The 12,532-nt window shown below is 47.8% G+C and overlaps 1 protein-coding gene across 6 annotated transcripts in view; it reads left to right on the plus strand.

Annotated features, from left to right (window-relative positions):
• Window positions 1–3,018: 3,018 nt before the first annotated feature.
• SV2B (synaptic vesicle glycoprotein 2B) overlaps window positions 3,019–12,532 on the plus strand; it is a 156,890-nt gene continuing 147,376 nt past the window's right edge. The window contains exons 1-2 of one of the 6 annotated variants that reach the window (XM_073227004.1): window positions 3,682–3,894; window positions 9,914–9,990. The gene's annotated coding sequence lies outside the window, so the exon portion shown is untranslated. Of the gene's footprint in view, window positions 3,176–3,201; window positions 3,303–3,409; window positions 3,432–3,681; window positions 3,895–4,236; window positions 4,363–9,913; window positions 9,991–12,532 lie in introns of those variants that run through there. The other 5 variants (XM_037000582.2, XM_073227005.1, XM_073227011.1 and 2 more) reach the window with 5 other exon arrangements.

Genomic DNA, 12,532 nt, shown 5'->3' on the forward strand with positions numbered 1-12,532 from the left:
AGGATAATACACCAATCAATTTTACTTTGATACTGGGTATAAAGTCAATATAAAATTTTGTTCTACTTTGGTATGCTAACAATGAATAATTGTAAAATGAAGTTAAAATACTGTTTACCGTAGAATCAAGACCACCAACTACATAATTAGCATAACACTAACAAAATGCGCCCAAGATCGCTCCACTGTAATGGATAAAATAGTACTTACAGAAATGAAATCATATCTAAGTAAATGGAGATACACAATGTAAAAAGAGTGGAAGACAATATTGGGAAGATGTCAGTTCTTACCAAATTGACCTATAGATTTAGGACAATTCTAATCAAAATCCCATTAGGATTTGTGTACGTGTGTGTATGTGTGTGCAAGCATGTGTATCTATTATAAATTGATAAGTTGATGCCAAAATAATGTAGAAAAACTAAGGATCTAAAGAGGCCAAGATAATCTGGAAGAAGAACAAAGTTGGTCGGCAAATGTTACCAGGTTTCAAGAATTACAATAAAGGTGACTAAGACAGTGTAGTATTGGAACAAGGATATGTAAATAGACCAATGAAACAGAATAGCGTATCTAGAAATAGATCCACATATACGATGGTCATTTGATTTACAGCAAAGGTGCTTTTGCAAGCCATTGGATAAAGAATGGTCTTTTCCATAATTCTTCTATAGGAAAAATTAAACTTTGAACCTACCTCATTCCATACATGAATAGTAGACTAAAATATGAAGGGTAAAACAAAAAGGCTTCTATAAGGAAACATTGGACAATTAGTGCCTGACCTTGAGGTAGATAATAATTTCTTAAACTGGACCCCAAAAATCAAATAATCAATATTTCAATCATAAAAGAAAAAACTGATTAGGTGTATTTCATTAAAATTCAGAGAATAGAACTAGAACCCCCAAACTGGGAGATGACATTAAAACTACATACATGTGACCAAGGGTTCGTATCTATGTAAACAGAATGTCTACAGAGCAATAAGAAAAAGGAAAGAAATCAATAAATTGGTCAAAAGGCTTGAACTGGCACTTCACAAAAGAATATTCAAAGGGCCGATAAGCCATTTGAAAAAGTCAACATCATTAGCCAACAAGGAGATGCAAATTAAAACTACATTGAAATACCACTACACACCCATAAAAATGGTTACAATTAAAACCACTGGTGATGCCAAGTTATGGCAAAGAAGGAGAATATCTGGAATTCTCAGATACTGCAGGTGGGACTGTAAATCAGTACATCCTCTTTTGAAAGCTGGTAGTACCTACAATAGTAAAATTTGTAGTTAACCCTAGGACTTAGCGATTCTACTCCTTAAGAAAAGAGTGCTTATGTCTATCAAATGTCCATGGCAGCTAATGGGTAAACATTGCAAGCAACCCAAATGCCATCCTCTGAGAAGGGATAAACAAACTGTGTTATCAGGTAATGGAGAACTATAAAGCGGTAAAAAAGAATGGCTTGCTAACAGTATGTATAACAATATGGATGGATCTCCAACATTATGTTGAGTAAAAGAAGCCATACATACAGAAGCAAATACCTACTGTATGATTCCATTCTTATGGAACAGACAATACTAATTGATGCTGAAAGAGGTGAGAATAGTGATTACCTCTGGGAGATGAGTGGTTATTGCCTGGGGACGGGCATAAAGAGACTTAGGGATGCCAGAAGTGTTCTCTGTCACAATCTGGATGGTGGCTGCACCAATGTATACTGAGCAGACACTATATGCAGTGTGCTCTCGGCCCACGCAGCAAAGAAGCTTGCATTCTAGTGAGGAAGACAGAGGTTAGGTGGCTAACTTTGGTAAGGTGGGTGCTGTGGTAGAGGAACTTGTGGTGGCCCTAGGCCCCCACGTGGAGCAGGCATCACTCAGCTATTCCAGGGGTGAGGGGAGACTTCCTTGAGGCAGAGATGTCTCAACTGAGAACCACTAGGCACGAGGCAGGGATAAGAAGATCAAGAGGAAGAGAACATTCCAGCAGACGGAAAGGAGGGGAGAGAGTGAGGCATGTGCAAGTAACTAATCGTTTGGTGTGGAATGCGAGGGACTACAGGGGAAAAGATGCGGCTGGGGCGGGGGTGGACCTGTGGACTGCAGCAGGGGCTCGCTCGTCGGTGACTAGATGTGTTGGAGGAGTTTTAGCTTCTCTAAGGTGCTCTGGCTGTAGAGACAGTGGCCCGGGGCACCGACGACCTTGCGGTGGTGGGTTGTGCTGGATGGGGAAGAGGCAAGTGCCTCCAGTTCGGCACTGTTAGGAAAGGAAAGTTCCAGGCTCCGGAGCAGGCCAGTTCCCCGAGGCATTATGCAGTCTGATTTCACCTCGGAACTTCCAGTGTCATGTCATTGCATCTGACTTCCTCCTAGAAAGAGCCCTTGCTTCTGAAAGGAGCCTTCTCTGCAGGGTGAGCCTGGTCCGTTGTATTTGCTGGGCTCCTCTGTGGGTGGTGGGGGGCCGGAGGAGAAGCCGCGGGGAGGGCTGTGTTTGATGCATCAAGCCCTTCGATCCTACACCCCGCTCCCACTCGCCTCCTAGGAACTTCCCAGGTCCCGGATGAGGGCACCAGGACAGAGCGACTTTCTTGCTACCATTTGGGGGTGTGATTACCAGAGGGGTCCCTTGCCCAGGAATCGGAGCGCCGTCCTCTCACGCGCCCCAGTGTGGAGGTGGGGAGAGGGATGAGGGGTACACAGCGCCCCCCCGCCCCAGGCGGCGTGGAGGCCGCAAAGCTACCCGACCGCCGCCATCAGCTGGGCACAAAACTCGAAAGTCGAGGAATGCCAAGTTTGGCATCTATTGATCTGCAGGTCTAGACCCGCTGGGCCCCTTTTCCCCGCTCCGAGCGACCCCAAACACTCCGCCTTGAATCAGAAGGGGATCTAGAAGCGGAGAGCTGCCCGCAGTGGAAACCGTTAACGCCCAGGCCGGGAGGAAAGCGGGTTAGGACGTGATCCCGCCGCACGGAGGACCCAGGAGGCTCCGGCGCGGCGCTCCGGTGGCGGGAGCGCGCTGCGTGCTGCGCGGGGCGGGCGGCGGCGGCGCGGGCGCGGGGCTGCAGGTGCGACTCCCGCGGACTCCTGCCTGTGCCGGGACCGCCGCCAGCGCGCACGCAGCGCCGCCGGCCCCCCGGCCCCCGCCCACGGATTGGCCACCAGGTAGGGGACGGCGTGCTCGCTTCGGGGCGTGCGACCCGGCCGGCCGCGGTCCCACGCTCCTGGGGGCCCCCGGGCTCGCCTGCCCGGGCGGAACCGCGCTCGCCGGGACCTCTGAAGGCTGATTATGGTCAGTGGCACCAGAGAGCCGGCAGTGCCGGAAAGGCGGAGCAGAAAAGCGGGACTCGCCGGCCGCCCGGGGTGTGCGCTCCCTTGAAGGTGGCAACGCCAGCGGCCGCCTGCAAACCCTGCTTGAACTGTGAGCGCCGTGCAGTTTTGCAACTTAGGCAGCTGACATTTGTACCTCGGCTTGCCTAAGCTTCCTAGGCACCGCTCTTCGTTTCCATTCTATTACTATCAGATGGGTGGTGGTGGTGGCTTGGTCCTAAAGAAGAGATTAAAAACACGCTTACACCTGGTGGTTCGGAATCCGGGTTTGTGAGTGTGTGTTTTTCCGCATGTGGAGGGCGCCCTCCGCGGGCGTGGGAGCAGCTCGGTAGGGACACAGAGAGCATTTGCTTATAGATGGATTTCAGTGCAAGGAAAAGAACACGATTTGTTCTGCAGGGATGGGTGAGCAAATGCGCCTGGCTAGGGAGGAGCGAGCCGCTGCCTTGGCTTCCGCAGACGGGTGTTAGATCTCTGCTGTCCAGGGTTCCCCCGGCTGCTGAAACCTGATCCTTTAACCAGAAACCACACATGCAAACTAGCTCCGTTTAAAGGTAACTTAACAGCGGTGTCCTGGGCTCTGATAAGAGTGGTCCGGTGGGGTGGGCCGCTGAGGTGGAGGGGTGGAACGCATGCTGGTGTTTTTTTCAGAAGCCTGTTCTGCAGGTGAACGTGGGTGGCTTTGAAGTTCAGGGAGTGGCAGGTGAGGGATGAGAGGTGTGTGTTAGGGGGAGAATTAGGCATTGCAGCCCGCTCAGCGGTCAGTCGGGGCTACGCTGGTCTTCTGTGGTTCTGCTTCTTGCTCTTTCCAAAAGAGGCGGCTTGTCCTGCTTGCTTTAGTCGATGCAGCAGAGACAGAACAGGCTCACCCTGCATCTTCCCTGAGTCAGCAAAAAGTCGCCGAGCACCTAGGATGTGTCAGAGGCTGGGTTAGTCCTTGGGGATGTAGAAATGATGACAACAAAGCCCGGGTTCTCCAGAAGCTCACACCTGGTGGGAAACACCTGTAATAATGAAGTGTGGTAAGTTCAGGGATGCAGGTGTGAAAACTAAAAAAGCGGTGGGAGCAGAGAGGAGGAAGGAATTGTGGCAGTGATGATTTTTAAAACGAAGTTCTTATAGATGAGGCATTACATGGATTTCAGTGGGGGCTGGGTCCCTCTCTTGGTTCCATGATCTGTGAGTGACCCACACCGCTCTCCCACCCCATCAACCTCACCTGCACTGGATGGGCAGAGCTTTATACGCCAGGACAGAGCTAGTGTTTGCAGTTCATGGCCAGACCCCAGTAAGCAGAGCCAGGGGCTGACACCACAGGAGGAGTGGGTCCAATGCAGGCCAGGATTTTCTTTTTCAAAAAAAAAGAAAAAATAGATTGTTTACATAAATTCTAGGATCAGGAAGGTTTTGAAGCAGTATTTCACAAGACAGGGACTCTGGAACATTCTGAGGGTTTCTCAGAGCAGGTGAACTTCTGCCTTCTTCCCCACTGGGTCCGTGCCCTGTCTGTGCTTGTTCCAGCTCAGTGCAAAAGGAAAGCTCTGACCTTGAGTGTATCTAGACGGATAGCATAAAGGAAAGCTAAAGCTGTTACTCCCAATCTTTCCTGAGAGATGAAAATCCAGTCTCATGGATGTTTTTTTTCTGGATGACAGTGGTGGTGGGTGATCAAAAATGATGACGTGAAGAGCTCTTGTGTCATGCATGGTCGCCAGAGATATGCATCATGTGCGTTTTGTAACCTAAACCATCATTAAGGCATTTGAAAAGTGGGCTGGCACATAGCAAGGAGCGTGGGCTCTGATGCTCAGACAGACCTAGGTGCCTGTCTTCTTACTTAACCTCTCTGAGCTTTGGTTTCCCCACCTGTACAATGGAGGTAACAATAGTTATTATCATAATTTACTAATTATAATAATTTAATAATTTTTAAGCTCCTAATAATAGTAGGAGCTTAAAAATATTTGTTCATTGTTAAGTGATTTTCATATAAATTGCTTGGCACAAAGTAGGTGCTCAAGAAATGGCAGTTCATTTGAGTATCTACAGCGTGTCAGCTACTGCACCCTGGGTGGGGAATACAGAATTGAGCTAAATAAAGCCTGTGTCCTCAAGGAGCTTAATTTGTGTGTGTGTGTGTGTGTATGTGTAAGATAATGGACATATAAATAAGTAACTAGGCAGTGTATCATCTGATGGTGCATTACAGCAGAGAAATAAAGCAGGGTAAGAGGAATGGTGCATGCTGCCAGAAGGCTGGGTGAGGATTGTTCTTTTTTTAATGCAGCTTGGGAAGGGAAGGTTTTGCTGGTAAGTAACATTTGACCGGACCCCTGGGGAAGCGAGGGAGCAGGCCAGGCAGATGTCTGAGGAAGAGCATTCAGGGCCGAGTAAGCGCCTGCACAAAGCCTGAAGCAGGAGAGTGATGTGTTCATAAGAAAACCAGTAAAGCTGTGGCTGGCTGAGTGAAGGGAACAGCAGTAGGACCTGAGGTCAGAGAGGTGACATGGCATGGTTCCTGGGGTATTGCCTCTTATGATGTGTATTTGTCATTAAGATCTATGTCCTGAGCTCTTGTTGAAGGAATTGGCTGAAATCCCACACTCTACATCTAGAAGAAGGTAGATTGGTACACGTCTGCTCCTGTGGTCCTTCGGGTGTAAATGAACATAGCAAGCAGCGGCATCAATCTTTGCAATGCAATAGGAAGCACCGGAATTAGGGAGACAGTGCAACACAGAGCTCAGGTATCTTTCATCCAGATCAAGGGCTGTTTTTGTGCTTCTTCTGAAGCTTAATATTATGTTTTTCTCCTTTCCACCACATGGAAAAAAGGGTCGCCTTTAGAGAGTAGTCCCATGAGTATCGTCCTTGCTAGTTTTTTTTTTTCTTTGAGAACAATAATAGTTTCTATGGCTATAGAAAGGTGTTGGAATCAACTGAAAATATACTAACCTTTGGGTGTCCTGGAGTGCATTCACATAATATCATGTGACAAATTTTTTTGAGGTTTCCATTTGTAGGTTTAAGAGGAGGCCCACCATTGGCTGCTCTGCCCTTTGGAGACTTTGTTCCTCTCTAGAGCAAGGGTTTGCATTTTGAGGGCCCCATCCCACAGCTGTACTTGGGGCAGTAGGGCTACTGCAGTGTGCTCCATGGGCTGAAATGGATGCCTGAGAACCTTGTCAGAGCTTCTGTAGAATTAGAGGTGGATGGTGAGGCACCGTCAGGGTGGCTGGTGGGGTATTCCCCCAAGGCACCTCAGAAGGTGACATTTACCTCTGAATCCCCCCCATGCAAGGTCTGGCTTTTAGTTTTGCTGCTTCAGAAACCTGATCTGTTTCTCTGGGCCCCACCACAGTGACCTTGCTCACTTGCACACCAATCTACTGGTTTGTAATGGCTGAGACACTGGTGGCCTGGCTAGTGCGTAGGGGGAGGGCATTTCTTGTAAGACCTCACATGGACTTTGGCTTTTACTCTGAGTGAGGTGGGAAGCCCTTGGATAACTTTAAGCACAGGTTGCCATTATCTGACTTATTTTTTATAGTGATCAACTGAGCTTTAAACCTTAGAATGGACTCTAGGGGTCAAGGGTAAAAAGAGGGGGATGAGTCAGGAGGCTGCTGTGATTATCTGGCATAGAGGCAATGCCAGTCAATGAGGCAAGTCACTGCTGTACCATCAGTGACCCGAATATTGCCTGGCACATAGTATGTGCTCAATGACTGTTGAGTGAGTGAGTGGAACCATATAGTCACTGAAGATGACTGCAAATCTTTGCTTCAGTGGTTCTTGCAGTGTAACTCCCTGAAGTTATTCCCTTTCTTTCCAAGGTCTTCTAGGAGGTTTATTGTGTATCTTGTGGACTAAAAACAGACTTTAAATATGAAGGCTCCAACTGCTTATGTCTTACAGAAAGCTGTGTGTGGTGACAAGTAAGAAAGAGAAACAAGTAGAAACTGAAAAATAGCTCATACTTTCAAAAAAAGGAGACAGATCTTCCAGAGAGAGGTGGCTGAAATTCCGGGGTGTGATGTTCTTGGGTTATTATTGTACTACTCTTAATTTAAGATTAAGAAGGAGCAGTGAAGAATCTTGAAAAAGGGAGATATTTATTTAAATGCATTTGATGCCAAGTGAAGAGTGTTACCAGCTTGCTTGAAAAATCCCGCATCTACAGCATCTTGCATAATGTGTTCCTGTTTATAAGAAAAGAGAAATAGGCAATAGCTTTATAGGAACAGTGGAGAGCTGAAATGACTTCTGTTCAAACTCTAGGTGCTGACCATTGCCTCCCCATGGGGCGGCTGAAAATGTGTGAGTGTGAGTTTTGTGTACAGTGATATTGGGGTGGGCTGCGGAGTGAAATAAAAAGTAGTTACTGCAGTCAAAAGTGGTTTCCTGTGTGTGTGTGTGTGTGTGTGTGTGTGTGTGAGTGTGACAGAGAAAGAAAGAGCAAGCACCAATAGTAGAAAACAAACGAGTTAAAGCCCAGAAAGAAGTGGAGTAGTCCCCCTTTATCCATGGGAGATACGTTCCAAGACCCTCAGTGGATGCCTGAAACCATGGCTACCAAACCCTACATATACTATGTTTTTCCCCACACTGATGAAGTTTAATTTATGAACGTCATAGGAAGAGATTAACAACAATAAAGCAGGACAATTATAACAATGTATGGAAATGAAAGTTACGTGTACATAGTCTCCTCTTTCAAATATCTTATTGTCCTATATTAACCCTCTTCTTGTGATGATGTGAGATGATGCAATGCCTAGGTGATGAGATATAGTGAGGTGAGTGACGTAGCCACTGTGATGTAGCATTAGGTGGTGGAGGTCAGAGGAGGATCGTCTGCTTCCAGACTGTGACTGATCACTGATAACTGAAGCCACGGGAAGCAAAACTGCAGGTTAGGGGGATCTACTGCATGAAGAAAAGATAGAAAGTTGGCCTCCAGTATTACATGTAAGTAGTGGGCGTATCCATAGAGGGCATTGGGTGGAGCAGTGGGGTTTGGAATCAAACAGAACTTGGTTTGGACTCAAGTTTCATTACATTATGGCTGTGGAAACTTGAGCAAGTATTTAATTTCTTTTAGACTTAGTTTTCTGAGTTGAAAAAATGATGATGGTGATGGTGGTGATGGTGACGGTGGTGACGGTGATGGTCATGGTGGTGACGATGATGGTGATGGTGGTGATGGTGGTGACGGTGGTGGTCATGGTGGTGACGGTGGTGACGGTGATGGTCATGGTGGTGACGGTGATGGTGATGGTGGTGATGGTGGTGATGGTGATGGCGGTGGTGGTGATGATGGTGGTGATGGTGATGGTGATGATGGTGGTGATGGTGATGGCGGTGGTGGTGATGGTGATGGTGATGATGGTGATGGTGATGATGGTGATGGCGGTGGTGGCAGTGATGGTGATGGTGATAGTAATGGTGGTGATGGTGATGGTGGTGATGGTGATGATGGTGGTGATGGTGATGATGGTGGTGATGGTGATGATGATGATGGTGATGATGGTGATGGTGATGATGGTGATGGTGATGCTGATGGTGATGGTGATGATGGTAGTGATGGTGGTGATGGTGGTGATAATGATGGTGATGATGGTGATGGTGATGATGGTGATGGTGACGGTGGTGATGGTGATGGTGATAGTAATGGTGGTGATGGTGATGATGGTGATGATGGTGGTGATGGTGATGGTGATGATGGTGGTGATGGTGATGGCGGTGGTGGCGGTGATGGTGATGGTGATGATGGTGATGGTGATGATGGTGATGATGGTAGTGATGGTGATGATGGTGATGGCAGTGGTGATGATGGTGATGGCGGTGGTGGCAGTGATGGTGATGGTGACGGTGGTGATGGTGGTGATGGTGGTGACGATAATGACAGCAGTAGCACCTAAGTGCTCTGCAGTACGCTTCATGCTCCTGGACTTGGAAATAGGTTGGTCTATATGTTTATTATCACCATACTTGCTGAGGGACTTAAAGATTCTGTGTGAAGAGAGAATCGAGAGCCCGTCATTTAATGTAGCTGGTGCTACTGAGAGGACGATTTGCACGGGGCCCCTGATGTTCAAAATGATACAAGTGGACAGTAATCAGCCTGTGGAATAGAGATTTCCGAGTGCTTCAGAGGGAAACGAGCCTTCTGTCTACAATAATCCAGACCCACTAGCTCAGCTCTGCAACGCCCCATAGTTTGTTGGGATTCCATCATGAAACTTCCGAGTCACTTGGATTATTCAGAGACGGAAACTTCCCTAGCAGATGCCTCTGGGAGTGGCTTCCACAAAATCTGCTCCATGGTGTTTTCTTCTGGAAAGGCCTGGTGTTCTCCCTGTTCCATGCACACAGTAGGCACGCAGCGGATATTTGTTGGGTACATGAATGAGTGAATGCTGTTGTGGCTGCTCTATCGGCTGAACCTCTTTCTGGTTATTCCTCGGTGGCCTGGGCAAGAAATGTGTGTGGCAGTGATGAGCTATGTCTTCAGAACCCAGTAGGAACTCAGCAGGTAACAGTCTCTCTTCCCCAACCTCTCTGCTTCAGCTGCCATTCTGGCCTCCTTTAGATCAAGGATCATACACTCCTTTGTGTGGTGACAGATGGTGACTACACTTGTCACGGTGAGCATTTTGAAATGTGTTTAATTGTTGAATCACTATGTTTGTACACTTGAAACTAATATAATACTGCATGTCAACTATACTGCAATTTTAAAAAAGGATCATACACATAACTCTGCCTCAGAGCTTGCAGATACAGCAGCAGCAAAGGCCAGAGCTCCCTTGCTGTCTGACTGTTGGTTACATTTCCCCCGACACTGTCTCTTGCTTTAGCAATGACGATCCACACCATGAATTCCCTTCTTCACAGAAGCCTGGGGGCCTATGAAATCTTCCTGTTTTCTGTAGAAACTCCTGCTCCACCAACTTCCTGTTCATTTCAGTCTTTAGAGCTTGCTTCTATCTTGGGTGGCAGGGGAGAAAGGAGCATTAACTTTCTCTTCCCAAAAGACAATTGAAAATTCTTCCCTAACCAGTGGCTGCGTCATCCCTCAGAAACAGAGTGGTAGGAGCGACACCATACAGGCCACATCCTCTCTCCCATTTCCATTTTTCAGGCGGGGAACCCGAGGCCCAGAGAAAAGTAATCACAGAAAAAAGTATCTTGGAGAAGTGGATGAACAACCTCATTTATCTCTCATCCACATCTGCGTAGATGCAAGAGCAAATAATTTTGCCAGACCTCTGGGGCCTTCTTGACTGTCAGATGTCCAAGTCTGTTTAAGCTGAGAGCTGGGTGCTATTAACTGCTTTCCTGTCAGTTGTGGGTGATACGTGTGTGGGCAGGAGCTCTGAGCTCCTAAGACTCACATACATGGGGATAGATGTGAGTTTTCAAGGTCTTCCATGACCAAAGCCTGCAGATGAATATGTGTCTGTGGATAAATGTGCCATTCATCATTGCTCCTGAGTGCACAGATTTTGTTTTAGTGAATATTTTATGGGTAGGTTCCTTTTCAGGCCCAGAACAAGTTCAAGGCAATGGAAGGACTTACTTGAACTACAGGGTCTTAGTGTTCCAGAGCTGAAGGGGGTGGAGGAAGCTGGAATCTAAGCTCCTTACTAGGCAAATGAGGGGGTGAGTCTAGATAAGGAACTGGGGTTGCTTAAGGTCCTACAGTGAGTTCATGATGGAGAGAAGCTCGGAGTCCAGGTCGGGGCTGGGCGGCAGCATGAATCCATCTGAGGGTAGGGATCGAGAAAGAAGAGCAGAATGGGGCCTGGGTCCCCTTCATTATTATGCTTAGAAATCCTCTAAAACAGCACAGCTGGTTTTCCCAGGGCATCCTTTAAAAAACCTCTGGGATTTCCCCTGCTGGCTCCCGGAGCCCAAGGGGGCAGCTCTTGGTTTGCCTAGGGTTCCTGCTCTCCTGCCATGTGTAGAATCTGACCGTGGCTTCTCGCCTGATGTGGGGTGCAGCAGATGGCACATGGCAACGCTGAGGGGGAGGACATTGAGGGGTGGCCTGCTCCGGGCAGAGACCTGGGCCCGGGGACGGGGCTGGGGAGGTCATGGCAAGGTCAGGGACTCCTGACCTTGGTCCTGGAATGCTCAAGGGACTCAGTTCCATCCCTGCCCCCATGATGAGTGATGAATGCATCCCATCCGTGGTTGCTTAAATATCCATGGGTTAAATGCAGCCACTTTTATTTTTTTAAAGCAAAGCCTAAGAATTTCCTTTCCTTTAGGGAAAGGAAAACTATAGGAAAGCAAAGAAAAGCAGTGGCTTAAAAATTAAAGTAACAGGAGATGAGAAGCCTAAGGGGAACAACAAAGAGTAGATTAGAAAGTTCAGAAGCAATATGGAATGAGGGTGGGATGCTGGACAAAGTTCTCTCCCTCCCCATGCTGGGTGACATTGCTTTCTTCTTCCCACGGTGCTGGCCAACCTCTGGCACAGGAGCTGTGCAGGGCTCCAGCCCTCATATCATGGGATTGGTGACCTCCTGTTTCCACAGTGGCCCAATGGGTGGGGTCTTGGGTCAGCAAACAGGGCTGTGAGAGGCCAGGTTAGTGCAGTCAGGTTTCTCAGTGTCACTCCCGGGTTGCTGTCCTGTTCCTAGACAGGTAAGGCTGCTTCTGGCCGACTCAGCTTCTAGTCAGTTCTGGATTCTAGAGCTTCTTTGAGATGATAGAGGGCAAAGAGCCCCAGAGACAATCTGCCTAGATTCCCAGCTGGCTCTGCTTCTTACTAATGTGAGATCTTGGGCAAGTCCTTTAACAGCTCTGTGCCTCAGTTTCCTCATAAGGAAAATGGAAATGATGATAGTTTTGCCTACTCTGTAAAGTTTTGGGAAGAATGCATGGGTTAACTTGCACACAGAGCCTGGAACGGTGTCTGCCTCCTCGTGAGCTCTCACTGAGGGCAGGTAGTATTAAATACCACACCTCGATTCCAAGGACCGGCTGAGGTCCGTCTACAACAGCTGCTGCGCCGGATTGAGTCCCTCACCCCAGCTTCCCTGGAGCATGCTCAGTTCTGGTCTGCCCTTCTGATCTTACTTTGGAAATGGAAACAACAGAGAAGTTCAGTTTTACATCAAACACTGCCTTTGAATTAAGTACTGGGGATGCACGTATGTGTCGGATGTCTCTCTAAGG

Source organism: Manis javanica, chromosome 18 (genome assembly GCF_040802235.1).
Source record: "Manis javanica isolate MJ-LG chromosome 18, MJ_LKY, whole genome shotgun sequence".
NCBI classification, from domain to species: domain Eukaryota; kingdom Metazoa; phylum Chordata; class Mammalia; order Pholidota; family Manidae; genus Manis; species Manis javanica.